Raw genomic sequence first — 26,801 nt, forward strand, 5'->3', positions numbered from 1 at the left:
ATTCCAGACATTCAATATTGAAAGCATTCTTAGGAGCAATAAAAAACATGCTAATAGAATTGCAACCATTGGTTTTCATTATGATATAATAGAACATGTTGTTTATGGAAGGGAGCAACAAATTAGAATTCTTGAAAGGCCTGTTGTTCCTAATAATTGCACAAATTGGTAGGTGTTTGATTTTAATGTGCAAATTATAAATTTGTTGCAAAATGAGGCAGAATTCTCTGATAAAAATTAGTCCAAGCTCCAAAGTTAGTATGGAGACCAAATCATGAATTTCAACTCTAATAAATTACCTAAGAGTCTCATTACCTTGGAAGGTATTTTCAATTCCGATGACCAAGCAAGGAGCAAGGATTCTAATCTAACTACAAGTAAGGATGACTATATATCCATCACTATTACTGATGGAAAAACTCTCAACTTAGGAATGGTATGTACTAAAGCCAAAAAAGAAGTTTTCATTAAGTTATATCAAAAATTTAATGATGTCATTACATGGACATATGAACACTTAAAGGGTTTTGACCAAAGCTTATTTGAGTATACTATATATTTGAATGAAGATGCTAAACCTATTAGGTAGAAGCAAAGACTAGGTAACGCCAAGATTGAACCATTGATGACAAAAGAGCTATCAAAGCTCATAGAGGATAATATCATTTTTCCTATCAAACATTCCTCATGGGTAGCTAACCTTGTCCCTATTAAGAAGAGGAGTGGAGAAATCAAAATTTGTATAGATTTTAGAGACCTTAATAGCGCTTCTCTTAAAGACCATCACTCTCTTCCTTCTATGGAATAGATCCTATCTAAGGTTAGTGGTTCAAAGAGGTTTTCTTTCTTGGATGGGTTTTTAGGCTATAACTAGGTGCTTGTCAAGGAGTCAAACTGACATAAGATAGCCTTTACCACTAAATGGGGTATGTATGCCTATTGTAAGATTCCATTTGGACTAATTAACATAGGTACCACATTTTAGAAGGAAATGGAGATGGATTTCAAAGGTGTGATGGAGAACTTTGTGCTAGTTTATTTTGATGATATAACTATCTTTTCCAAGCATGCAACATACCACTTTGATCAATTGAGGTAGGTATTTGTTAGATACAAAGAATATTTTGTTTACCTGAATTCCAAGTGTGACATTCCAGTCATCTTTATTATTAGTGACATACACTTATTTAGATTAGAAGCATCTACCAAGCTGATTGTATAGTTAATAGTGCTAACCAAGTAGTTTAGTTGCTACTGAGTCCTTGTGACACATTTTAGTTTGCGTTCAGTAGTTACTACTAAGGTGATGATTAGTAGTGTAAACTAAGCATCTCAATGTATTCCAAGTTTACCAGTGCAAAGCAAGTTGTGTAGTGCTTACAAAGTTCATAGTTTATGTGATGAGAGTTTAGTGTTAATTGAGCTCCTCAATTTTAATGAAGTGACTCATTTTATACCGAGCTCGTAGTGATAGCATTGACCAAGCTATGTAGTGTGAATCAAGTGATTCAATTTATATGCTAAGTTTCATAGTATTCACTGAGTCACCAGTGTAGACCAAGTTCAAGACTACTTGGAAGTGATTAGTATGGACTAAGCTTCTATGTCTATCAAGTGCATAAAGATGTTGAGCATTGACAGTGGATGCCGAGTATTAGAACCTCACTGAGTTAGTCTTTAGAACCCGAGTTTCTATACTTTGGTCGACTTTGTAATATTTGTGTAAACTTGTATTGTGGCTGAATTAGTAATTTTTTAATTAGATTGTTATATATGTAATGTATTGTATCTCATCCAAAGTATCGAACAAAAGTAATGAAATAAGAAGAGAAGAGTAGAAGAGAAAATTACAAAGGCTACAAAAATATAAGGAACAATAGAGATTTATCTATCACAACAAGGTGATTTGTACACTACGAGGAATCTCATTCAGCAAACCAAGTTGTAGATCAGAGATCAGCTACTGCTTCATCCTAACAGGTGGACCAGTTAAATCCTTTAACAAGGTAGACCTAACTATCTTGTGTAAATATCTTTATCAAGTTCATACTTCATTGTATGTTTGTAAATCCTTTTGCAAGGTGGACCTAGCAGTCCTTATTGCTCATAATAGGGTAGATCACCAGAAGTGATCATTGTAAGCCTTAATAGGCCAACTTTATACTATAGTACTAGAGCTTGTGGGTATTATCCACAGCCCAGTTTTAATTTTTATTTGGAAGGTTTCCAGGTCGCCAAATTGTGTGTCAAAAGTGTTATGTATTTTTTAATGTTTTCAATTTCTCAAGATGGAATTAGTTCATAATTCACATAAAGAATTAATTTCTAATTAAGGATAAAGTTTTAAAAGTTACTGATTCACCCCTCCCCTCTTAGTAACTTATCCTTTCATAAATTTCCAACACCAAGAAGTGTGTGTTTTCCACTAAATAGGGAACTCTTATAGGGTACATTTTGTCAAGAGATGGGTTGACAATAAATCCAAATAGGGTAGAAGCAATTCTTGCTCTCCCACTTCCTACTTAGAAGAAGGGGCTGCAAAGTTTCCTTGGAAAAATTAATTTTGTGAGAAGATATATTCCTAATCTTGCTGCTATGGTCAAACTTCTTACAACAATGTTGAAAAAGAATATGACCTTCACCTAGATTAAGGAGGGGAAAACTAGTTTTGAAGAGATTAATAAATCAATTTCCTTAGCTCCCACTCTTGTTAATCCCATGTTTGACAGATATTGCATCCTTTACTCCTTTTGAGGAGAATCAAGTATATTTGTAATGTTAACACAGCTGAATGATGAGGATTTGGAATAACACATTGATTTCTTCAATGAGGGGCTTAATGATTATGAGGGTAGATACAACTATGTAGATAAATAGGTCCTTGTTATTGTAAGTGCTCTCAAAAAATTCAAAGATTTCTTGTCTCACAATAAAGTCCAACTTCTAGTTCCACATACAGGTGTTAAGGGCTTCCTCCTAAACAAAGACATCAATAAGAAAAGGGTTGGGTGTATTACTAAGGTCATGGAATCTGACATTGATGTCAAGATCACCAAGCTAATAAAAGGTAAGGAACTTTTTGAGTAGATGGCTTCATTTTTTGAGACACTTGAGGAGGCCGCCTTCTTTATTCAAGGTGAGCAACTAGTAGAAAATGAGGATTATTATAATTGGTTGCATGACATCACAGCCTTCTTGCTAGAAGGAAGATATTCCCAAGGCTTAGATAGAAGAAGGATGAGAAAGTTTAGATTACAAGCTATTTCTTATGTCTTGTTGGATGGAATATTATTTAGAAAGGATTCTAATTTTGATGGAGTCCTATTAAGATGTATCTAGAATGATCAGATCAGCAAGTTGCTAAAAGAATTTCATGATGGTCCTATTGGTGGCCATTTCTAAGCTAGAGTCATTGCCATGAAGATAATGAGGGTGGACTGTTATTGGTGAACCTTATTTACTAACTATTATAAGTAGGTAAGGAAGTGTGAGAAATGTGCTTTCTTTTCAGGAAATCAAAGATTGACTGTCATTTCCCTCCATCCCATTCAGATTGATCAACCTTTTACTCAATGGGGTTTGGATTTTATTGGTTCAATAAACCCACCCTCTAGTACTAGTTACAGGTGGATCTTGGCAAGCATAGATTATTTCACAAGATCAATAGAAGTAGTGGTCCTCAAGGATGCAACAGAGGCTTTTGTCGTTGAGTTCCTTAGTGCAATTGTAACCAAATTTGGTGTTCCTTCTATAGTTATATCTAACAATGCCAAATATTTTATTGGAGCTCATATATGCACATGGGATATATTTGAGCACCTCCTCAAACTATTATCCCCAAGGAAATGGCTTGGTCAAATCCTCTAGCAAGAACCTAATTAGAATCATGAATAGGATAATTTAAGATAGTTAGAGGTGTTGGCATTAGAAATTAAGGACAATCCTTTGGGTTGACATAGTAACACCTAAGAGAGCCATTGTGAACTCCCCCTTCATGCTAGTTTATGGAAGAAAAATAAGGATTCCTATCTCATTGGATTTCCCTTCCCTAGAATTAGTTCATCAATTGGAGCTTATTAAGAATGATGCCATGATTGTTAGGATAATAGAGTTAATGGAGCTAGAAGAGAAAAGGTAATAGCATAAGCAAACCATTGAGGCACATCAACAATAAGTCACAAGAAGTTTTTACAAATAGAAAAAATCTAGGATTTTTAGAGAGAGAGAGAGAGAGAGAGAGAGACCTTGTCCTCAAGTGGGATGCAGATAGATCCAAGCTAGGGAGGTACTCCAAATTTGATGCCATGTGGAGTGGTCCTTATGTTATCACTATTTACAAATAGGCCAATTCATTTCAATTATCTAGGCCTAATGATGATGTCCTACAAATTCTAGTCAATGGAATTTATCTCAAGCCCTACTTTTGAAGAGGGATAATGTTTTCCTGTACATATTAGAGTAGTTTTTCATTCAGTTGTTAGCACAAGCTATCTTTTAGAATTGGTAGCTTTTGAAATTTGATAGTTGTAGAGAATAAATAATAGATGTAGAGTTATGGTTTCATGATGCATAGGTCTCATGTTTTTCATGACTTTGTAGCCCAATGGATGCTTAAGGGTCACTAGTCAATGCATAGCAGGCTTGCATCCCTCTTGAGTCACCAAAATTGTCAACTATATTTTCCCTCTCACCAAAATTGAAAGATTTGAATTCAAAAATAGTTAATGTTCAAATATTTGAATATTCAAATATTAGGGCACATAGAAACTACATTTTAAAACCTTGGGCTATCCATTATATCCTATGTATCAAGATTTCATACTTTATCCCTTGGAGTTTTAATTCGTGACTATGTCACTACCTTCCATCACTAGATTGTAGGATATCATATCTTAACCATCAAACAGGCCATGACTAAACAATGGAAGTCTTCTCATGGTTGGTGTACGGTTGGGGTTTTAAAATGATGGCATCTAGTTAAGAGGGTGATGGAGCAATTGCTTTGATTACTTGGTTGCAGAGGGTTAGGTCTAACCCAGGGTCCATGCTGTGAAATGTGATCTCCTCTATTCACACCATCACTAAAGGTTATGCTTAACCTACAGTTAGGAAAAGTTGTGAACACCTTGCCTATTGGGTTACAGGGTTATCTCATTGGTTAGATGTTCAAGTGGAGACACTACAAAAGCTCTTGTTCTCATGGTCAAAGTGAGTAAAACATAGATCACAATTAAGGTTGTGGAGATTTGATAGGTTGCCACATGGATCTTGTGGGGCCAATTTCTTTGAGTGGGTCACTGAGGCCAGAGTGGACATGTCAAAATTTGTGGCAATACAACATCATTTAATTGGTTAGAGTGTTGACTATGCAAGGGTTTTTGACTTATGTTTCAGGACCCTCCAATCTTTCAAGATCTATGATTAGCACTTTTCTATATTTTGAATTATTTTAAACAATGTGGGGAAGTAAGAAGTTTCCATGTGGATTTCATGGGACTTGTTTCTATTGTGGGCCATAGGAAGAAGGGATGTCAAATGAGTTAGCATATAGAAGTCATTTCATTGGCTAAGGTACTAACATGGAGGATAAAGTGATTGCACATTTTTGGGTCATTAGATCCTTCAAGATCAACAATTAGTGCATTCCCACTTTCTCAAGATGCAAGGTCTTTAGACAATGTGGGAATGTGATGTGAGGACATGTGTCCTTATGGGCCCAGATGGTGAAGCCAAAATAGTTAAAAGATAGTTGATGGCATGGTCACACAGCTAATAATTATAAGATGAATTAGACTACGATCCTATGATGTAGTCATAATGAAATCAGAAAGTGGTTGAGTGTAGAATCATAGTCATTTATGCTAGTTGAAGGTTGGGCTACAAAACCATGACCACAAGAAAGTCAGAGATCAAATGTAAGATAGATGACCAATTTCTAATTTGATATTAGCCATCAATTTTAAATGATCAATGGTCAATAGATGCCTAGATTTCCAAATTGAATAATCTTTAGCAAATGCATGGATACACCTGTGTACCACATGTCCCTCATGTTAGAGTCTTAGAGGTCCCCTCTTTCCTATGTCATTTCATGGTAATAATTTGTATAATTTGAAGTCTTTAATGCTCAATCAAAATTTTCTTTTGAAGACTATAATGATTTTTCCTGTCTGAGCTAGAATGTGAAGGTCTTTGACCAATTAAAATGTAAGAAAGGTACAAGATGAACATTGAAAATAGTTGACCTGCATTTTATCTAACTTGGCATGCTGATAATTAAAGAATACAAATTGTTTAATAGAAAATTTGATCTTCTGAATCGATTATTGGTTATTCTCACTATCTTCCATGCCTATTTAACGCAAAGGAACACACTCATCACTTGGTTATCCATCTACCTAGGTATGAATTAATGGTTACCATTCCTATCTTCTTAGGGTTGTTCTTATGAAAAAATGTTGGATTTTCATGCATCTGGATGTGTACCAAGATTAACTTTTCTCTAGATTTGAGGATGATTGTTCTCAGCAACTTTAGTGGTAGTAGTGGATCTTTGCCTTGGGGTAAAAGTTATTTGAGTTATGCTAGAACTATAAAAGAAATATTTTTTCTCCCTCAAAGGTTTCTCTCTTTTCTAATTTTCAGAGCTACTATGTAATTTTTCCTCTACTCAATAGAAATCTTCTTTGTTGTATTCATTCTTTTTCAGCTAGGTGTGTGCATTCATGTGGCCTCTCTTACTGAATGTATTTTGACAATTACAATAATATTAATTGACATTAGATTTCCAAAATCCATTGATAATATTCTAGATTTTTTCTAGAATTTGATTGTGTAGCATTTTTTAGCATCAATGTTTCGGATCACACACAGTGATCCATCATCAGGATGAATAGCTGGAGAATAGAATAGTAAGTTAGCAGACCTGGGGGACCAAAGATGAAAATATAGGAGGGAGCAAAATGAAGAGGAAAAATAAAAATAAAGAAATAAAAAGGAAAAGAAAGAAAAATACAAGGGAAAACAAGAGAAAGAAGAACTTAAAACGAAAAAAAGAAGAGCTCCTTACTGGTAAAATAAAAAGAAAAACTAGAATAGAAAAATAAAAATAACTTTAAAAAGGGCGGGGGGGGGGGGGGGGCGGGGGGGGTTAGGAGATTAGAACAAAAAAGAAAGAAAAAAGGAAAGATCTATAAACACTAATACTAATAACAATAATAAGATGATTAACAATAATAATGACAAAATAGTGTTCCTATTATATATATATATATATATATATATATATATATATATATATATGAAAGAATGTATATATATAAATATATAAATATGAATATATTGATATTTATATAAATGAATTAAAAAAATAAAATAAAATAAAAATATATATATATATATATATGTATAAATGTATAAAGGAATGAAAGAATGAATGTATATATATATATATATATAAATATGTATATATATATAAAGAAAGGAATGAGACTAATAATAATAATAATAAATAATAAATAGTAAATAATTAAAGGAAAAAGAATCCCTAACAAATAGACAAATGGGGCAAGATCGGAAAACTCCAAAAAATAAAAACAAAGCGAAAGATGCCAAAAAACACAACATTGAGGACGCTACCCCTAAAGCGAGCACCTTAATACAAAATAGAAGAAACCAAAAAAAAACCCATGGGGAAAAGATGAAAAGATAGAGAAAGACAAAAGCACAAAAATTTAAAAGAAGAGGAAAATCAAAGAAAGGAAAAAAGGAAAAGAATGATGGATGGGCAAGAGAGGAACAACAACGAATGAAAAACAAGCAAGACACTAGATGGAAGGGCAAGAGAGGAACAAGCACCAACACAAAAAACTGACAAGAAGGGGGGCAAAGAGGCGCAAAGCAAAGAGGAAAGACCTATGAGGCGGGAAGACCATTGGAGAAGGAACACTGGTTCTTGGCCAACAAGGGAAGCTAGGAGGGGTTCAAGGCCCAACCTTCATCCTTGTTGAGGTTGACCGGGTGGCTGATGATTTCAATAGCTTCCTTAAGTTTCCTTTTGAAATAGTTGCCTTCCTTGGATAAGATCTGAGTCTTCTCAAGACAAATGTGGTGCTTCATACTCGATGAGTGTTCCACTAAGGCTGACTTATGCACCCTATCATGTCTAATGTCTGCACAATGCTCCTTGATTCTAGGGCCAAAAGAGTGGCCTGTTTCACCTATGTAAGGTAAACCGTAAGAGCACTATCATTACAATATCATATGATTATGTTCATACCTGATAACTAATTTGATTATGCAAATCCATTATATTTCTTGTCAAATTGTGTTATATTTTTTGACTTATCTAAGATTTTTTTGGCTTATATTTCTTCTCCAATTTTCAAACAATTTTGGTGCAGACTTTTGTGTTAATAGACAATTACTAGGCTCTAACTACAAAGTAGCTCAAATGAAATAAAAGTTGTAGATGTTGTCTATCACAACATTGACAAATTTTTAGCAAATTTTACATCTTTAGGAGATTGACCTTCAAACTTGATCTAATGGCTACTAAACTTTTCCAAAAAGCCTTAAATGGATTAAATACAAGTAAGAAGGACCTTAAATCCTCATTTTCAACATCCTACCCTCCAAAACACAAATATAAGAATAGATAGTCCACTGATATCATTAGGGTGAGGCATGAATAACTTATATGACTATCATTACAAACATTAATCTTAAAAAAATTTAACCATTTGAGTAATATAAACGGAAACCATGAAAAGATACTCATGCACACTTAACACTAGATATGTTAATTGGGGAAACCCTTGATCAAAGGGAAAATGCTAGTGGGTATGGTACTTATAAGATGATGTACTAATATAAATATTCCTAGTTAGAGTATAAACCCTATTAGGAGTCTATTAAAACATTCAATACATATGAGTCCTTGTTAGGAGATTCCTTGTTAGGAGATTCCAACCCTATTAGGAGTTGTGGAAGATAGCTAGACCCACTTCCAAAACAACTTCAAGGTTAAGATCAAAGGACCAACTATCCAAATAATCTTTGTATTATTCCTTTCAGAATAATAGAACTAAAATGTATTCCCTTCCTCTGTCTCTATCCTATTAACTAGACATCTGGTCCTTTAGATCTTGTAACCAAATCTCATACTACACATCTAATGATCCCTTAGATCACTTACATGCATTCAGTAAACATTCTGCTCCTTCTTGAGTTGCACACTAATACTTCACATTCCACTTGATCCTCTCTCTTCAAGTTTCTTGCAAACAAGGAAAATAACTTTCCTTTAATCCATATCTTCATAATAATTCCTTGAGTCAGCCTTGAGGCTTTCTCAATTAATTAAAATAATATAATTAATTAATTTACAATTACAACAACACTATCAGCTCAAAGTCTATAGAAAACTTTACATGTGTGAAACCATGTCTTGCACAAACACTAGCATCACTATACAATTTTCCTCTATCATTGTCATCTATGCATCACCTTCATTACATCTTAGGTGAAAGATAATGATAGATCATAAGAACTCTATTTTCAAATGGTTTGTTTCTACATTGCTTCTAGTAAAATAGGTGTAATTTCCATAAAACATGAAATAAGACTTAGTCCTTTGAACTATGTCATCTAAAAAATCTCAAGTACATATCCTCCACTACGAATCATTTGAAACTTTCCAACTCCGACACATACTAAGATTTCTAACTTCTATTCCTCTAGTCTTAACAAACTTTCTATTGTGTTGACATCAATGACAAATATAGTCATGAATGCAACATATCAATATTCTTTAGTTCTTAGGATACTCCCCCAATGTAGTATCATTAGCATTCATGCTAACACAAAAATGCCCTATTGGACCCAACATGCAACTATGAGAAACTATGAGCAATTAAGGCCTCATAAGGCATCCTACCCTTAACAACTTCACCCTAGAACTAGGCTAGCCATATGATTGAAGTTGTGGTGTTGTTGGCACCACCACAAGAAAAAATACCCTAGGAGCCCTACATCTTCCATGATCCTACCTAAGTGCCCCTACACAAACATTGACATAAAATATCATTTCTAAAGAGCATTGGTGCAAGATAAGGAGGTAATATTGGAATATGTAAATACAAAAGAACAAATTGCAAACATATTCACCAAGCCATTGCCCAAGGATATAGTTTTGTGTCTAAGAAGTAAGATAGGGGTCAATCTCTATTTAAAGCTCACTAAATAAAGTTTAGTGATGCATCAACCATGTATTTTTAAGATCAATCAAGTTGGTGTGGTATTGTTAGAGAAGATTGCATATGAATCTATACATCAGGTACATGGAAATACATTGATTGTGGTCTTTTGCATCAGATGTCAAAGAGGGAGAGTTTTCTATCATATATCAAAGAAATTATTATGGTTGAAATGTTAACAAGGAGATTTTATCATTTTTCATATCACAAATTTTGGATGAGATGTCAAAGAGGAAGAGTTGATATCAAAGATGGAGAGTTTGCTTACAAAAAGAGATATTGTAGTCAGAATAAATTAGAGATTGATAATAGAGGGAGATCACACTAATAGAGGGAGTCCTCATGGATGAGAATCATATTAAAACTAAGCACATTATCCTTAATTCTATGATTGCTCTAAAATTTCTTTGTATCATGACATGTTGTGTTTTCTTCAATGCCGAAGAGGGAGTTTGTTTGATACAATTAATCAAATGTATGTTGTCTTTGATGTTACACAAATGTCAAGTAACTACTCAAAAAAATAGTGTATGCTGAGATCACTCAAGAGTCAAAGGAATTTCTAGTGTAAACCAAGTTTAGAGAAAGTGTCTACCAAGCTCACATGGACACCAATGGAAAGTCTATAAGGAACTTGTGTGAATTGAGCTCACTCAGTTAACAAAGGGAATTTGTAAGAAGACAATGTCTACTAAGTTCACTCGACAACCAAAGAGGAGTTGGTATGGATTGAGTGTTAATTGAGCTCACTCGATTAGCAAAGGAAGTCTACAAGAAATTTTTTCTGAGTTAGTGTTGACTAAGTCGATTTGGCTAAGAAAGGATTTTCTTGAGACAACATGTTTAGTTTGATGAATTTATTTTTTAAGTCTAGCCAACTTAAGAGATGAATATTGAATGTTTTAAAGGTGTATTCAAGCCAAATCAATTAAAGAAATGATATAAGTAAAAGGTCATGTTTTGGATTGAACGTGTGAAGCATGGAAGAGAAGAAGATGAATAGAGAAAGCAAACTTGAAGGATAATAGAATATCTTGAGTTGATTGAGCTACAAAGCTTAATCTGATCAAGCCGGATCAAGTATTCAAGCTAGAATTGAGATCTAAAATTAGAAAATATATTTTGCATAAAAAATCAAGTCATATCATTGTTACTCTCTAGAAATTGTAGAAGTGAATCAAAATCTCTTAATAGAGTTAGCTTAGCAACTATTTTGTAAATTCTCTAAGAAGGTGGCATTTCTATATTGAAGTGTCTTAAGAGCTCTAACAAGGTTACTACTAACAAAGTGATCTAAACAGTTTAATAGGGTTACACCTAACAATGTATTTTGTAACCTTTAACAAGGTTGGCTCCTAACAGGACTCACTTAAGAAGAGTGGAATAGTAACTAGTTGCAATTGGTGGTTTTCCCAAACTGGGTTTTCACGTTAAATCTTGGTGTCTCTTGTGATCATGTTATTTGATTTATGTTTCTACAACTAAGTTATTTATGGTTAATCACACTAAACATTTAAACAAGTAAATATTGTATTACTTTTTGAGTGACAAAATTGATTCCTTCGCTAATCGAGTTAGATCAGTATTTCAGTTTCAGTAGAGTTTGGCTTCAATTTGTAGTGACATATAAGGGATCTAAGATTTATTTTTGGAATAGAAAATTCACCCCTCCCCTCTCATTTACTTCTATCATATTTCCAACAATAATATCAAACAAAACTTCATGAAAATAATGTCCAATATTGAACTTCATAATACATTGTTTACATACAAATATCTTATGCTCATCTTTGATCCATGAAACATGATAAGGTTTAGGATGCTTTAGCCTTTGCAACTATAGCTTTGTAACAAGCTCTTTTGATGATTTTTTTTTTGAACTTCCACTATCAATGATAACCTTGCAACATTTTCCACCCATCGTAAATCTAGTATTAAAACAAGAATTTTCCTTAGAACATGTTCCTCATCACTTACCTTATTACATAAAGTTCTTTTCACCATCAACTTTTCTTTAGCCTCAGGTCCACTTGGTGAACCCTTAAGATCTCTTTGAATCACAGTATTTATGTTACCTTGTTCATTATAACTAGAGGATATAAACTCAAAAGATCTATGCCTTTCTTTTCCACATTTGAAACAATTACTACAAAAACTTCCTCTATAATAGGAATTACCTCTTCCTTAGTAAGAAATAGTACCTCCTTGGTAAGAATTACCACCATTCCACTTGGTCTTGAAATTTTCATCATTTTTACATTTAGACTTGACCTTATCCATAAGATCTACCTCTACCTCTCTAGAATCTACCATCTGTACCTCTTTGTCTTTGACCATGCTTCTTTGTCAAGATCTTTTCATCTTTGAAGGTATATTGATATGCTTCTTCTACACTTTCCAATTTCATAAAGATTATTTCATTTTGAATCCTAGATCTCAATCCTTTTAGGTACCTTGCAAATTTCTCAACATCATTGTCCACATGTCTAGAACTTATGTCCAATCTATAAAATTCTTCAGTATACTCCACAGTCATGTCCCTTTATCTCAAATTTTAAATTTTCCTCAAAAAGATAAATTGGTAATTAGCAGGAAGGAAATTTAACTTTACTTTGTTCCCCATTTTTAGCTAAGTCCTAATATTTTCCTTTCCTCTCTTTTGTGTATCAATTTGTAAATGCTCCCACCATAGTGAGGCATGACCTTTCAACCTAGTAACTACAATTTTTACCTTCCTATTATCAAAAGTGTTTTCAAATTCAAAGAACTTCTGTATATAAGAGATCCAATCCAACAAAAGATTGGTGTTCAATTTTCCATCATAAGGAACAACTTCCACAAGAGGCTTTGAATGTGCCCTAGTTAATAATCTCAAGCATATTTCCTCATCTTGATCTTTTTTAGGTTCTAGATTAGAGTTTGATGCCATTACTTCATCATCATTCACATCATCAAGATGTACTCCTCTCCTTTGGGTTGTCTCCACAAAATCTAATCTATATACAATTTGTATCAATATATCCAATACGACATTGTTAATATTTCCTCTACCTCAAACCATTTTTATAATCAAGTTCCTATAAGATCGTAACCCTCTACAAGCTATAGGTCAAATCATTAGATCTTCTACCCTACAACCAAAATCACTTAGGGTTCTACATGATCCAATATCCATAAGGATGAAACTCAAGATCTTATACCACCTAGTGGAAGAAGGGATGAATAGCTAGGGCCAAAGGCACACCAAACTTACCAACCACCCCACCAAGTAAAAATAATGAAAGAAAAACATAGAGACCAACACCAAGGGGGGTGAGGGTTGGAGGGAGGGAGGGAGGGAGGGAGGGAGATATATATATATATATATATATATATATGTAGAGAGAGAGAGAGAGAGAGAGAGAGAGAGAGAGAGAGAGAGAGAGAGAGAGAGAGAGAGAGCAACACTTTATTGATTCATCAAGTTATCAACATACATGCCCAACTATAAGGCCTTTAGGTTATAACTAGATACAAAAAACAACTTCAAGATCTACAATCCAACTTAAAAGTTACAATTCTAGAAACATCTACTCTAGTTATCAAGGTCCTCTCTAAACTAAACCAAATACCTTTACTTATACTTGCGAAAACATCTTACAAAAGATTCTAGATCATTACATAATGAAAATGATTACCTCAAAATAGTTTGCTCTCATCCCAAGACATGATCCAATCATTAAATTCATGATCTAAATTTAATTCAAGAGTCATCTCCAACTAGGAACCAAAAAATAGATAACTCAACAAAAGAACTACCTAAGCATCAGTAGCAATAGGTTCACTCTATGCATGAAGGATCACTTGGTCATCACAGAATAGTTCGGCTAACACTATAGAATTTGGTCAACTCTAAAAAGATCAATTGATACTAAAGTCACTCAATTCACACTATACAACTTAGTTTGCAAGGAAACAACTTAGTTAACACAATAGAGCTTAGTCAAAATAGTTGGAACTCAGATAGATTGCTAGAATGAATAGAAGTGTAGGATTGCATGGAAACCAAGGATGCTTATGCAGCAAATTGTCAATTTTTAATATCAAAATTCTAAAAAAAATTCACATCTTCTACAACCTTCCATAGTTTTCTAGAAGGTTTCAATAAATTTATGTAGAGCCCTTCCCACCTAAAACCCTTTGTAGAGCTCTATCCATCTGACTACATTGCCAATCTCTAGGAGTACTACTTACAAATGCCCAAAATCAGTAATAAAAAAGTTAGAATAATAACATCAAATAGTGCTCTTCCTCAAAGGAAGTTCTCAATCTTGGTTTTTTATTTCTTCATCTTGTTCTTGTCTTCCCTATCTTTTTTTATCATAACAAGCTGAACCATGTGATGCATGCCCAGAAATCTTCCCCCTTCTCATGTAATCAACACATGCTTATCAAGATTTGAAAGAAAATTTGTGCAGAAATAATATGTGTACCCCTTAAAACCAATAAAATTTTTGGTAAAAATACCATCAATTATTCCCTAAGAATACTATAGCCCTTATTACATTTGAGCAAAACAATTTGTGGTCACCCTTCTAGTGGAGAGGAATGAGACCAAGACTCATGGCTCTTAGGCCAAATCATCGTATTGAGAACACTAACCATGATTAGGCCCATTGCACAGTATAATAGTCAGAACATTGAGCCTAAGGCTCCAGATTATAAGTCATATGGAGCTCATAGATGATCTCTAGATATGTCCTAAAACCTCTACTATTTTCTCCATCTTTTTAGCCTAAGCAACATTAAGCCTCGTAACAAACACATGAAAGGGTTCTTCATGGTTATAAAAATGTTCACTTTGTTTTTTCCTCCAACTATAAAATTCACAGAAGAAGTGTATTAGTTTTCATGGCTCAAAATGATTGTAGGCATTTCTGACCTATCGACATGCATGATATAAGTTCCAATTTCCCCACTACTACTCAAATCAGCAAACCCAAGACATACATAACTTGCACTAACACTACTCTTACCTAGTTTTCCATATCTCTACCCCACCCAAACCTTAGAAAACATATAGATAACCTCCCCAAGAAAACTCTAATCTAAGGTTGGGGTCACATGGTCACCTGCTTCCTTTAAAATATAGTAGGTGTTTGTGAGACTTTTTAGGGATATTTAAAAAATGAAGCAGTCCTATGGATTTATAAGTGAATCCACTTAAAAAAATTTAGCTACTAAATTTAAGGAACATGTTTGTCCCATGAATTTTAAAAAATAAAAATTAAATTTATTCATAAATTTTTTTGGTGGGAAAATGAAGTATAGATTGTTGAAAAATGGCAAAATTCCTCCCTAAGTGGGTGGGGCTAAATCCAAGCCCACCCCTTTTTCACCTACTCAAATTAAGAGGGATAAAAATTTGTAGCTCATATTTCATAGGAAAAGATTCCAATTAACCCTTTAGTTTCCACCCACACCACCTCCCCACCACCCCCCCCCCCCGCCCCCCCCCCCACCCACCCCCCCAAAAAAATTAAAATAAAAAATCACTCTACAAAATAGAGCCCAAGCTCCTCCCATGGAACCCTTGCATAAACCTACTCTCCTATTACAAAGATCTATAATAAATCTCAATTTATGAGATGGGTTGCCACATATAACATTCAATAGAGGCAACACATAATTAGAAAGAAACATTTAGAGTATTCTTCACCAAATTAAGAATAAATGGTTATGATGTCCTTGAAGCATTCTGACAAAATATAATATAAAATGAAAATTTTAGTTTTATCACAACATAAAATTAAAAGAGGCATATGGGATTGCAACTAAGTATATTTAATCATATAGCTAAAAGAACTTGAGTTGGAGTAATACTAATATGGATGACTTTTCAGAGTGTTTCATCTCTATGATCATTGCCTAGATGCATTGAGTGCTATGTGTTCCTTTCAATCTCATGAGACATGGGATCTTGTGAGTCACTACTCATGAAACATAGGTCAATGAGTTCAACTCAAAAAATACATAGTTCAGTCCTGATAGAAAAATTAGAATTTCTCTCCCCAAACTTCAAATAGGTTAGGATTAATTACCATTGTCAAGAAGTCTTTAATCAATCAAAGTGAAGTTGAAAGGTTTATAACAAGTTTAGTAGGAGAGATTCCCATGTCCTAGGAGAATTAAACAAAATGTACACTCCTTGGTTCTTAGTAATAGAGGTTTAGTGCGAGACTCACAAGTCACATTTATGCAACTACAACAACTTTGTAAATGCAAATTCCTCCAATCAATATGCATTAACCAAAGAAGTAAAAAAATAATTTCCTCTTTCTTGCAAAAGGTAGGGACTCTAGGTCTTTTAGATCTCTTGTTTGGTTATATATTTAGCTTATAGATTTTATATTATACATTATATTTATTTTAATATTTAAAAATATAATTATATTCTGTATAATATGAATATTAAATATAATTTTCATATAACATGTTTTAATAGATTGTAAGTTATTTATTATCATTACAAAAGATAATATTTAAGATTAAAAGAATAATTTAATTTTGTTTTCACATTTTCTTTAAAGTAAAAATTAACATGAACTTTTCCTTAATTTTTTTAATCCTCATATTAAAGATTTATTATCTTTTGCATTAGAAATTGTTTTGAATCTTATATATAGTGTTTCAAATAATTTTTTGTGTGAAAATAAATATGTAAATAATTTAATTCTTAAATTGGAAATATTTAGCAACTCATTAATAAATTGTGTCAAAATTTATTGGTATTTTTTATAATTCATCAAATATAATTAAATGGAGTTGGAAAACTAAAAATTAAATTTTAATAATTAGACAGTCTTCACATTTAAAAAACATTAAATTAAGTGATAAAAGTCATAAAATAAGGTTATAGAGTAGTTTCATGTTAATTTATACATAAAATATTATATGATAAAAAGAATAAGAGAAAAATTTACTTTGAGTAATGATATATATTTATCTTACCATGTTAAGTGGGAGATATATAAAATTATGATAGAGGTAGAAAGTGATATATATGCATATTGTGACATAGACTAATATAGAGTCACAGAGATATAGAGAAGATGAGAGGGAGAGATGAACAAAAGGACAAATACTTAGTTGATATTTCACATCTCTTCAACATACTCATCATACACTACGGTTCAATTGCTATTAGTTATTAATTTTTGGAATTAAAGGTAGAGTAACTGGGGGGGGGGGGGTAAATCAATTACTTACAAAAGTTAATCTATAGATCCCTTAGATGTCTTAAAGATCCAGTTACTGCTGATACTCGATAAACATAACAAAAATGCTATAATTTGGTAAATTAAACTGTTACTTATCTTCAAGCAAACATGCATGCAATTGAAAAATAAATAAACACAAGAGACACTAGATTTAACGTGGAAACCCAATATGGAAAAAACCACCAAGTAACTAGTCACCAATTTTTTAGTCTTTTGAAGTGAGCCCTATTAGGAGCCAACCCTGTTAAAGGTTACAATACACATTGTTAGGTGTGACCTTGTTAGAGGATTTAATCACCCTATTAGGAGTGGCCTTGCTAGAGGTCTTTAGAAAAAATTAACAGAACTATCACTTTGTTAGAGGATTTACAAACTGGCTATTAAACCAACTCTGTTAAGAGATTTGAAATCACTACTAGAATGGTTAGAAAGAAACAATGAATTGACTTGAACAAGATGCAACTAAATTTGCTGACTACAGGTCTCTTTTCAACATCATTAGATCCTCCTTGATCAAATATAGCTTTGCTTCTCCTCAATGATCTTTGATCATCCTTTAAATTTACTTCCACAATAATCAGTCTTCATATCACATTAATTCTACACACAATTCCACTTCAGCCTTAGAATTTGCAACTTGACCTCTTAATTATACCATTCAAATTATCAAGTTGACCCATTTACATGTTACATTTACCAATAAACCATACATCAGTCGGCTACAAATATTACTCTAAAAAAATAAATGTTATTTCATAAAACAATGAAATCCTTTACTGGCCGACCCTGCTCAATAAATACTACTTTTAGAAATTTCCTAAGTTAACCTTCTTGAATCGGTTAACATTGCAATATCCATAAAATCCTTTGGCTGCTGAGTTTACTCGATAAGAATTGAGTTCCTTCATGAGAGCTTAATAAAAACTACTTCTCCCACATTTCCTTTGATGACCGAGTGAGCTTGGTAAGAACTATTTTTGTGACATTTCCTTTGATGATCAAGTTAACTCGGTAAGAACTATTTACTTGGTAGATACTGCAAGTTTTCTTCACTAACCTCGTGGGCTCGGTAGATTTTGTCCTTTTGCCTTGCTAACCTTTTGAGCTCAGTAGACTCTATCCTTTGCCTTGCTAACCTTCTGAGCTTGGTAGACACTGTCCTTTGCCTTGCTGACCTTCTCAGCTTGGTAGAATCTATCTGATGACTGATATGACATTTGTGTGACATCAAAGACAACACACAATTGAACAATTGTATCCAGCAATCTCCCTCTTTGGCATTAATGGCAACACAATATGTCATAGTAGAATAAAATTTGAGAACAAGTCTTTTACTGACAGAATACTTCATTTTCTTCTTCACATACAAAAAACTCCCTCTTTCATAATAATTTCTCCCTTTTACACAAACTCTTATTATTTTGCAAATTTCAGAAAGATATGATAGTATATTCTCCCTCATTGACAACACATGCCAAAGACAACTAAAAATAATTAAATATCATTGTACCTAATGTATTGATTCATATACAATGTCTTCATTGGTTTGCTGCATTAATTAATAGATCTTCAATTCTGTTTCTATTTATGCATCACTAGAACTATATTTTAGTGAGCTTCAGATAGGGGAATGACCCCTAACTTACCTCTTAGATACAACAATGCATTCTTAGGTAAAGGCTTTGTGAATATGTCAAAATTTTTTTCCTTTGTATGGATATATTCCAATCTTATTTCCTTTTCTTGCACCAATTCTCTAACAAAGTGATACTTTATGGCAATATGCTTGATTTTTTAATGCATCACTGGATTCATGGAGATGTTAATTGCACTTGTGTTATCACAAAACATAACAACAGGTTCTTTGATTTCTTGCTTCATACCTTCCAATAATTGTTTGAACCACACAATTTACTGCTGCTACAACATAATCAGCCTCTGCTGTGGATTGAGGTGTACAATTTTGCTTTTTGCTTGTCTAAGAAACCAACCTTTTCCAAGAAAGAAAGCTCCTCCACTTGTGCTCTTTCTATCATCAATATTTCTTGCCCAATCTGCATGAGTGAATACCTTTAAATCCAAATTTCCTCCAATTTTATACCATAATCCATATTCTTTAGTTCCTTTTAAGTATCTCATGATCCTTTTGATTGCCATCATGTGATTTTCTTTTGGTTTTTTTGAGAATTTGGCTACAATTCCTACTGCAAGGGCAATGTCTAGTCTTGTGTGCACTACATATTGCAACTTTCCAATCATAGATATATACAATGTCTGATCTACTTCCTTTGATTCATCATCCTTGGTAAGTTGTAATCTAGTACACATAGGAGTCCCAACTGGTTTGCAATCTTCCATACCAAACTTTTTTAGTACCTCCCTGATGTATTTAGATTGAGTGATGTAGATGCCATTCTTATTCTATTGAATTCGAAGACCAACAAAGAATTTGATTTCACCAAACATTGACATTTCAGATTCCTTATTCATTTGTTCTAAAAATTCTTTGCAAAGGTCATCATTTCCTGTGAACAGAGTATCATCTACAAATATTTCTGCCAAAAAAATCTTATTATCTGGTCCTTCCTTTATGTACAAACTACTATTGACATTAGTTCTTTGAAAACCAATCTAAATAAGATAGTTATGCAATCTTTCATACCATGCTCTAGGGGCTTGCTTTAGACCATATAATGGTTTATGCAATTTGCAGACCATTTTCTTCTTGTTTGGATCAACAAAACCTTTAGGCTGTTCAATGTAAACCTCTTCATCCAATATGCCATTGAGAAATGCTGACTTGACATCCATCTGATAAACTTTGAATCCTTTGAATTCAGCATATGCAAGTAAGGTTCTAACACCTTCCAATCTTGGAATAGGAGCAAAATTTTCTCCATAGTCTATACCTTCTTCTTGAGAGTATCCTTTGCATACCAGTCTAGCTTTGTTCCTTGATACCTTACCATCTTCATTTACTTTGTTTCTGAATACCCACTTTGTTCCAATCACATTTTTGTCTTTGGGTCTAGGTACAAGAGTCCATGTTTTATTTTTCTCTATTTGTTCTATCTCTTCATTCATAGCTTCAATCCAACTCTCATTGTCTAGTGCATCTTTGACATTTCTAGGTTCAAAATTAGCAAGTAAACAAGTGCCTTTCAACTTACTTCTTGTCATTGTTCCTTCTGATTTATCTCCAATTATTTGATCTGGTGCATGATTCTTTTTGACATACTTGGCTAACATGGGCTCCTTGCCTTTTGAATGACTTGCATTGTTATCCTTCTATGTCTCAACTTCTAGTTCTGATTATGGTTGCTTGGGCTCAGTAGATGCTAACTCAATAGCTTCTATTTGCAACTTGGGTTCTTGCAGCTTGGTAGGTACTGACTTGGTTTTAACTTCTTGTGATTGGATAATGAAAAATATTGAGTTGAGGATTCCTGATCAATAGGTATACTTGGCATTGTATCAGGTTCCATGTAAAAAAATCTTCTGTAGTCTTTAGGTTCCCTTTTGCTTACTTCTTCTATTCTTTCTGCAAACTCATCAACTTTCACATGTGCACTTTCTATGACATCATGAGTAGATAAATTCAAACATCTATATGCTTTTCTTTTGCAAGAGTACCTCAAAAATATTCCTTCATCACTTTTTACATCAAATTTTCCTTTTCTAGATTCTTTCAAAATGTAACATTTTCTTCCAAATACTTTTAGATAACTTACATTGGGTTTGTAGCCATACCATAACTCATAGGGTGTTTTGAATGAGTCATTTTTTAGCTATACTCGGTTCAAGGTATGAACTGTAGTGTTGATAGCTTCCTTCCAATATTTGATAGCAATGCCTTTCTCAATCATTAAGGTTCTTGCACAATCCATGATGGATTTGTTCCTTCTTTTTGCTATTCCATTTTGTTCAGGAGTTTCAGGTGTTGAAACCTATCTTTTGATGCCCCTTTCAATGCAAAAGTTATTGAACTCATGTGAAATGAATTCACAACATTTGTTAGACCTTAAGCATTTCAATCTTTTGCCTGTTTCCTTTTCTACTCTGGCCAAATACCATTTGAACTTTTCAAATGCTTTTGATTTCTCTATTAGGTACATGACAGTCATCATTCTTGAATAATCATCAACAAATAGAATGAAGAATTTTTCACCAGTATAACTTTCAATACTTACCATGATGTCATCCTGTTCGGCCTTGCAGCCCTTAACAAACTGGACAAAATGCAAAGAATCCTTGATGAAAGAGTTGGAATTTCCAGTCAAGAGGGAAATTAACTTGGCAAGGTGCGAGGCTAGGAGATAAGTAGGTGACCCAATAGTGTCCACAATGGATCTCAAAGGTATGCCTCCTTTGTGAATTTTAGGGACCCCATAAATATGGGGGGTCACTTCTTTGGATGGAACCAATTTTTTCTTTGTGGTCTCATCAAAGGAGGAATTGAGAACCAAGGCTTTGACTCTCTTCAAAATCTTGGGGCACGGATTTTGCGAGAGAGTGTGGTAGCTGCTGGTGTCAGCGAGCAAGTCACACCTTTTGGAGACATAGTCTTGCCTGTTCATGATGACAGTAGCATTACCTTTATCAGCTTTGGTAATAATGATGTCATTATCCTTGACAAGACTGTTAAAGGCACGCATTTCTCCACTAGGCAAATTGGATTTCGGTGGTTTAGCATGCCTAAGGGCGACCGCACAATTTTGTCTAACTGCTTCTGCCTCATCATTTGAAAGAGAGTGAATAGCATTCTCAATCTCAATGAGGAACTGCATGTGAGGGATGGCCCGAGGGGAGTAAGAGAAATTAAGACCCCGCTTTAAAAAATTAAAAGAAAGAGGGTCTAAGACAGCAGTGGACAGGTTGACAACCAACTTGTTCTCCCAATCTCGTATCGCATGATTAGATAAGGGAGATCGGAGGCAGAAGGGGCAAGCGAAAGGATGAGGGTGAGGAGATGCTACACCAAGGCCATACTTGACCTGAGGTGAGAGGATAGTGCTAGAAGAAGATGCAACCAATACTCCATTGGATGGAGATATGGGGGACGTCCCACTAGTATAGACCCCAATGGGTCGAGATATGGAGCGTCCTTCACCGATGTCAGAGGAGTCAAGGGAACCCAAAGAAGAGTGGTTGGGCTAAGCTGGATGGACCTCGGGGCTGCCAATGATAAGACAGGGGTCAATCAAAGGGGAGACAGGAAGAGAAGATTGCCAGCTAACTGCAGGAGAGCAATAAAGGAAAGACTATGCAGGCACGTTATGCGGAAGAGGATAGTAGGAAGATGTACCTGGGCACATAGGTTTGGAGCCGTTGCGAGAGCCAAAATGTTGGGGGACAGCAGATTGCGAACCAATTGCACCAGGGTTGGATCGGGTTCCAGTAGAATTTAGCGGTTCAGTCTGCGACGGAGAGGAGGAAGAAGACAGTGCAAGGGCTTCCACACCCACCATATTGAATGCCTCATGCCCTAAGGAACAACCTAAAGACTGGTTCCTTTCGCTGGACAAAGGCTTGCCTTCTGCGTGAACAAAACCTGAGGAGGACCTCAAAAACTGTTGAACCACACTGCTCTGAGGGATGAAGCCGACCATTGGAGAAGAAGAAAGGAGAGGGGTAGAAGCAGGAGAGGATGAGGGCCAAAGAGCAGTTCTGCAGGGATGTTCCACAGGCATGCACAACGAGAACAATTTTTCCTTAGCAGAGCACTCCGTCACCACCAAAGATCACATTTGTTTGGAGCAAGCGCAAATCCTTTGCAAAGAGAACAATTATTTCAAGAGAAAGATCAAAGAAGCCATTGAAATTAGCCACCATCCCCTCAACCTTAATCGAGATGATGGGTGGTCCTTGAACCCCTCGTGGCAACCCTTGCTTCGCTCACTCGATTGTAGGCAACAACGTGGATAGCCCCCTCCCCTGTCTGTGGTTTGGTGTCCTTGTTCGTTGGCTCTTCTTTGTCTTGTTTTTTCTTTTTTCTTTGTTTTTTCTTCTTCCTTTCTGTCCTCTGCTTTTCTGTCTCTTGGTTGCTTCTTTTCTTGTGTGGCTTGCTTTTCTTTATGTTTTTGGTCTTCTAATTTTATTATTTTTTCTAAGTTCTTTAATTTTATTAATTTATTCATTAATTATTTTTCAATAATTAGTATTTTTATTGTTTTTATTTTCTTATTTTTTGCTTTCATTTTATTTTGTCTCGTGTTTCGAGTTGGTCTTGTATTCTTTTGCTATCTCTCCTTTATATATATATATATATATATATATATATATATATATATATATATATATATATATATATATATATATATATATATATATATATATATATATATATATATATATATATATATATATATATATATATATATATATATATATATACATTTGGTTCTTTTATTTTTATTTTTAGATTGATTTAATTTATTTATTTTTATTTTTAATTTTCTCTTGTGTCCAGTTGGTCTTGTTTTTGGGAGACCTTTTGCATTTGTTCCTGTTTATATATATTTTTATTTTTATTTTATTTTCATTCTCTATTTTTCTTTTATTTTTATTATTTCATATATATATATATAATTTATATATATTCATTGTGCATATATATTTTATACATACATATTCTATTATATTAGGATATATATGCACAAGTCATCTTATATATATATATATATACAATTTCTTAATTCATTTATATAGTTATATATTATATACATTTGTTATCTTATATTAAAAATGTCTTATATATATATATATATACTCTCTCTTTTTCTCAGTTATTTCTATACTCTTCCCTCTTTCTTTTGTTTCTTCTATCTGGTTTTTTCTTCTCTTGTCCCTTTTTTAATTTTTCTTTTTCTTTCTTTTCATTTCCTTCTTCCTCTGCCTCGTGTTGTGTGCTCCTCCTCCCCCTCTCTCCTTTTTATTCTGCTTGGCTTGGCTGGTCTACATACTTTTTACTTCCTTCTCTCATCCCGATGATGGATCACAGAGTGTGATCCGAAACATTGATGATAAAAAAACTTACACAATCAAATCCAGAAGCAACATCATCATTAAGAACTATTTACTTGGTAGATATTGTAAGTTTTCTTCACTAACCTCCTAGGCTTGGTATATTTTGTCCTTTTTCCTTGCTAACCTTTTGAGCTTAGTAGACTCTATCCTTTGCCTTGCTGACCTTCTAAGCTTGGTAGACATTGTCCTTTGCCTTGCTAGCCTTTGGAGCTCAGTAGACTCTATCTAATGACTGATATGACATTTGTGTGACATAAAAGACAACACACAATTGAATAATTATGTCCAACAATTAATACCTCATATAACAAGGAAGGGTGACCCATGTTGCTCCTACCACTTTCCAGTAGCTCTACAAGGAGAATAAAGAGGAAGGGTTCAACAAGGAGGACTTAGAGAAACATTATTGTTTCCTTGTTGATGACTTTGCCAAAGTTAGAACTACTAGTGAAGAAGGGAAAAGATAAGGCCAAAGTTTAGGCCTCTTTTATTTTTAATTTAATTTATTTATTTTGGACTTACTCATGGTGGTATACACCATCTTTTATTTACTTGAGATGTCTACCAAGCTTTAAAGACTTTTATATATTTTGGCTAAGCAATTACAGTAGATATGTTGTTGATAGTTATAGTACATTTGTTTATATGGCTTTTATCAGGAAAACAATATGCAAGCTATAGTAAATTTTATTTCAGTAAATAGCTGGGATTCCATCATGTATGTTAGATAATATTTGGTTTAGTAGTTTGTGTAATTTGTTTTTGATATTAAGGAAAGGGTTGTCAATGTGCTAGTAGTTATTTCTAGGTATGAGAGAGAGAGAGAGAGAGAGAGAGAGAGAGAGAGAGAGAGAGAGAGAGAGAGAGAGAGAGAGAGAGAGTTAGTTTTCACTAAACAAAATGCATTTTAAGAGATCATTATTGCATTACACAATAGTTACTAATGTAGACTTATTCATAAGATTACTTCTCTTGATAATATGTTTGTTAGTGAATGGATTGATTTCTCTCTCAAAAAAAGCTGACTAACTTAATCTATACCTAAGGTAGGAAATCAATTAAGCTCACAATAGTTTGGAAAATGTTTCATTAATCATTTTCCTCTGAATTTTAAAAAAGGTATAGCTCCCTTTGATAGATTATCAATGAATTTAATGCAACAACAAAATAAAGATGAATATGCACTTTTACAAGAAAATTTGTAAGGATTTCTCTCATACTCTTCGGTATATAGGTACATTACATATTTTTTAGAAATGGAACTTAACTTGGAACAACACAAAGTCTTCCAAAAACTATGTAGAAACTATGCAAATCCGAACTTCTTCAATGACATAGAACACAACAAAAACTAAAAGAGAAAGTACAATGATTAAAATAGAAATCAATGTCTTCAATGGTCAACACAACAACTCACAAAGTAACTATGAGAAACTAGATTCAAAATCAAAGTTTTGAATTATAACTACTATTGATAGATATACATTAATGCAAATTTCTAAGCACGAAGTCTTGGAAGAAACCACATTCACATACTATCTTTACTATTCATCAATCACTATTCTAAAACCTTCCAAAAAAAATTCTATTGCAAAATTATCTTGCATCTCACAAAATCTAACCCTTAATTAGTTTTATGCCCCAACTTATATATATATTCTTAAAAATCTAATAGGCTTGCATCAAAACCTATCTATCTCAGTTACAAATGGTTACCAAGCATAAAATATTTAAAACAATTTTAGGACAAGAATCTAAAAAGAAACTTCTTACAACAAAAGTCCTTCACCAAGTTATTCATCATTTGTCATGGTTTGTTTTAACAATTTCTAGCTCTAGCTGAAAGAACTCCTGAATTCTTGGATAGCATGCGAGTGCAAGATCTTTATGCTGAGCATCTTTGACTTGCAAGCATCTGTCTACCACCTCATTTCTTTGATATTCCTACTTTTCCTAAGAATGAGTTTCATGTTTATATTCCTACTTTTCCTAAGAATGAGTTTCATGTTTAGATACAACATAGGTTCTATATTAGCCATGATAGTAAGATCTTGAAGTGTAGGGTTGTAATTGTCTCTAATTTTGAATGAGGTATTGTGAAAACTCTTTGTTAAGGCCTCTAAATTTGTACTCCCACATTCAAACTATAGAATGTCAGTAGGATTTATGATTTTCATGTCCTTTAATATCTCTTTATGCATGTTGGTGACCTTGTTCTCAATCAACTGCATTTCTTGTAGGCCATCTTACAAAGGTAATC

The sequence above is a fragment of the Cupressus sempervirens genome, chromosome 3, assembly GCF_028749045.1.
Source record: "Cupressus sempervirens isolate cs-2001-9-10 chromosome 3, ASM2874904v1, whole genome shotgun sequence".
In the NCBI taxonomy this organism is placed as follows: Eukaryota; Viridiplantae; Streptophyta; class Pinopsida; order Cupressales; family Cupressaceae; genus Cupressus; species Cupressus sempervirens.